We start from the raw sequence: 4,230 nt of genomic DNA, 5'->3' as shown, positions 1-4,230 counted from the left end.
GACGGATAGACAAAGCACACAGCACCCAGGGTCATACTAAAAATTAAGTCTACTATAATAAAGATGGCAGGTGATCAGCTTATTCAAAGAAGTAATTAAATGTATACATTCATCATAGGTATTTGATAGCAGTTCATAATATAAGAGAGTACATGATATAAGAGATTTTCCTTTCATTCCTCTCATTTATTCTAGCGTAACATAGAATCAACCAAAAGGAATTCTCTAAAGTCATAGGTTAACATCACCCTTCCACAGAAAAACATGGTAATGGTTTTGTGATGAGAGCTAATACAGAAAAAAACTATATGTATATATGTAAAATGTGAATCAGGTCAGCCAGCAGGACAGGACTTCCTTCTTTTGTAGACACATTCACTGATGCTCAGACCTCGTCAGGGGTACAGGTACGTTCGTTCCCGAATGGGCAACCTGTCATAGAGAATAGGTGGAGGAAAAATAGAATGGACAGAGCTTATTTGTTAACAGCTTTTAACCAACTTGCATGTCTCCAGATCGGTCCTTCTGATGTCATAACACCTGGTCTCCTGGAACAAAAGGATGTGTGGGTTTCTGTGAGGGGTAAAGGTCATTTTAATTTAGCACGTACACAACACGTCAAGCAATTTAGACACATAGTCATCTGGATGAATATCAACACCACTTCCGGTGGACTGAGAAAGGTTAGTAGACATTTTACAAGCCATGGGGAAAGGTCAACCGAATAACACCTCAAAGGGTGAAAGGCCTGTGGTTTTAGATTGCGTCATTCGAATTTCAGTAAGAACGGCAGGTAAAAGGTCAGACCAGGCAGTACTCCTTTGCCAAAATCCTGATGACAGTTTTAGCATTTTTCCTCATGCATAGAAAAGACTCAGCCCATTTAGAGAAATGGTCTACAATGACCAACAACATTCTATGCGGTCTAACAGTTGGCATATGGGTAAAATTGATCTGCAGACATTCAAAAGGCATCAAATGGCCTCTGCTTTACAGCAGAACTAGTGGCGTTGTTTTGTAGACATATCAAACATTGTCATATCAGACAACACTCCTGATAGAGAACGATCTGAGCTGCCATCTTTGTTTTGATGATCGCGAAAGCTGTTGGTTTAGCACAGGAAGAGATTAGATTGTCAAATAGAGTGGAGTGTGAGATTGGCAGGCTTAAAATACGATCCATCTACAAAAACATACTTACTGTTAAACAAAGGAGTATCAGACAGATCAGATCAGATGCTACATGAAGAAACAATTTCTTTTAAACAATCATGATTTTCAGGTAAACGAATGGTGTCATCTTGTGAATTTAGCAGACAAATTTAATGGTCAAATTTGTGGTAGCACAGAGAATAGTTTCATAACCACTTCTGCGCTGAGCCATCATGTGTTGTGTTTCAATGTTGGATAATACCAGTTTCAACTGAAGGGCCATGTGCAACACCAAAGGGTGAAAAAAAACAATGATTCTGCATCTATTACCTACAGAGCGCTACTCCCAGTCACTGCCCACAGACAGCCGGGTAGTCCAGCATGTTCCTGTGCCACCCCCAGAGTGTTCATGAGTGGGCAGATGGTAAGGTTCCGTGTAGTCTCCAGGACAAGAGAGGAACATAAAGCATTTTTGCATAAACAGTCTCAGGAGTATGTGTCCCAGGAGTGAAAAGTGGATGGAATGTTCTCCGATGGCCCTATCTGTTTTGTAGCAGGCAGCTGAGAAGTCATCACAACTGCCATCCAGCCGTCCGACAGCCTTCTCTGTCCTTTTGATAAGAGAAAACCCAAACATTTGACTTCTGTTTTAAATAGGTGCAATTTTGTACGTGAAACCTGTTGTTGGCTCAAATTTAGCCTATTACCCAAAAACATTTAAAATTCAACTTAGAAGCCAATACTCACATCTACCTCTGAGCCCAGTTGGAGATAGAAAAAATACACCAGCCGTGAGTGAGAAGAAGCAAGGGTCCAGCTTTATTGTTCCGTTCCACCACACGAGATCCACACCGATGAGAATTCTCAGAGGTGATCCCAATCCCCTGAGCTTAAGCTCCAGTATTTATACTGTATTTACACACTAAATAACCCATATGTTTCAAGAAGACTATGATCTCACTACCAATAGGGTTAAAAAAGAGCTCATTTACCTTACTCTTATGTTCCAGAAAAGTGCTATTTCACTTACACATAGAATTGAAACCAGGGGTTTTAATTTACACATAAAATCAGAACCCAGGCATTTCCAATAACCCAGAAAATAAAAACCCAGAGTTTCCAGTTACTCAGAGGATCAGAAACCAGAGTTTTCAGTTACCCAGGGCATCAGAAACTTCAGTTTTCAGTTACCCAGGGCATCAGAAACTTCAGTTTTCAGTTACCCAGAGAATAGAAAGTGGAGGAGACTAAACAATCTAATGGGACCTTGGTCTTATTGTTATCTCGAGGGGGGGCAGTTTGACCCAGCCACCCTTATAACTGGCTCCTCATGGTTCTCTTAAAATTAAGGCCTTCCTTGCGAGATGAGAATTTTAATCTACAAGAATCTTCACCATCTGAATCATGAGTAAGTTATATTTTCCTGTATTCCTAATTTTTATTTTCATATTTGCTCTATATCTCTTAATATATATATACTGCTTGATAAACCGGTTTACTGTACTTCCTACTTCTTAATATCATTATATTACCCTTCTACTGTCCCACATATCCTATTATTCTGGTTTTCATAAAGAGTATATATATTATTTTTATAAGATATTACCCTTAAAATATCTTAATATTCCTTTTTATTATTCTTTTATTATTCTTATAAAGTTATAATAGTCTGTGTGTGTGAGAGAGATTGTGTGTGTGTGTGTTATGTCTACTTGCCCGCCCTTGACTGTACGAGGGTGTGTGTGTGTGTGTGTGTGTTTTAGCACTCCTCAGCTCGTACACTTCTTTCGACTTTTTGACTAACAACCCATAGTGTACTACTCTTAAAGATCTTTAAAGTGTTTTTTTCCAATTTATCCACATCTGACTAATACCGCTTCTGTATGTCTAGGTGCCGGTGCCCGTCGTCAGTCCCTTCTCTCTCCGTTACTGGACCTGGATCTGGATCTGGATCTCGATCTGGACACTCATTACCAGCTTGTGCATCTCACTGCTGATATCATGGTGCTACTTAACTATCTTCGCAGCACCCCCCCCTAGGAATGGAGATCCGGTGTTCCCCCCTCTTCTTCGATACAGAATCTGCCCCGTGAACGTGCGTGTTGACGCCTCTACACAGTCAGAACCCCCCTCCAGCTTCCAGTCCGAGGATGATGTCGTCTTCTCTGATCCGGGCCCCGACCATTCGTCCCTCTTCTCACCTACCAGTCCGCCCGACTCTCAGTGGTCCGTTCACTTCACCCTCGCTGATTTCCCCATGTCCCCAGGACGCACCCCATTTTCTTCCCCCTCTCGCTCTCCTCCAGACTACGCACCCACCCGTCCTGTGAATTACCAATAAAATTACATTTTTACTCATACTAAGTCTCCCTCATGTTTATTTCATGTCATTTTCATCCACAACAGCAGATGGTAAGGTTCCGTGTAGTCTCCAGGACAAGAGAGGAACATAAAGCATTTTTGCATAAACAGTCTCAGGAGTATGTGTCCCAGGAGTGAAAAGTGGATGGAATGTTCTACGATGGCCCTAGCTGTTTTGTAGCGGGCAGCTGAGAAGTCATCACAACTGCCATCCAGCCGTCCGACAGCCTTCTCTGTCCTTTTGATAAGAGAAAACCCAAACATTTGACTTCTGTTTTAAATAGGTGCAATTTTGTACGTGAAACCTTGAATCCATTGTGAGCCGGATGTTCTAGCAGTCTCAAGGTTGCAGTTCAGCAGCTTCTGACTCAGCAGTGATAAGGAGATTGTCCTGTATTGCAGTACACGGGCGTCATCATGGAGATCTTGCAAGGAGTCTCACCACACGAGAAAACACGGGTCAACATAACCCTTTGGCAGGCGTGTCCAGGTCAGCTGGCATCCCCTATGCATGAATGCATATAGTGGCTGAACGCTGAAACAACAGCACAAATCCACCACGCTAAACCATGCATGGTGTGAAGGTATTAATGTAATGTAATAATAGAAGGCACATTAGAACAATAGGAGAAATACAACATTGAAACACAACTTCTGCCTGAGGTCTTGTGTAACTCGCCACGTGCCATCAACAGGTGTGTTATACAGGGCTTCAAA

General features: G+C 41.8%; 1 long non-coding RNA gene across 1 annotated transcript; it reads left to right on the top strand.

Annotated features, from left to right (window-relative positions):
- Positions 1-1,703: 1,703 nt before the first annotated feature.
- Positions 1,704-3,512, top strand: LOC128633616 (uncharacterized). Its single transcript, XR_008397059.1, has 2 exons — positions 1,704-2,560; positions 3,044-3,512. It is a non-coding gene; the product is annotated as an uncharacterized LOC128633616 (long non-coding RNA).
- Positions 3,513-4,230: the final 718 nt, after the last annotated feature.

Source organism: Ictalurus punctatus, chromosome 9 (assembly GCF_001660625.3).
Source record: "Ictalurus punctatus breed USDA103 chromosome 9, Coco_2.0, whole genome shotgun sequence".
NCBI lineage: Eukaryota > Metazoa > Chordata > Actinopteri > Siluriformes > Ictaluridae > Ictalurus > Ictalurus punctatus.
The sequence above is the reverse complement of the archived record's forward strand: the minus strand, read 5'-3'. Positions and strand labels throughout refer to the sequence as shown.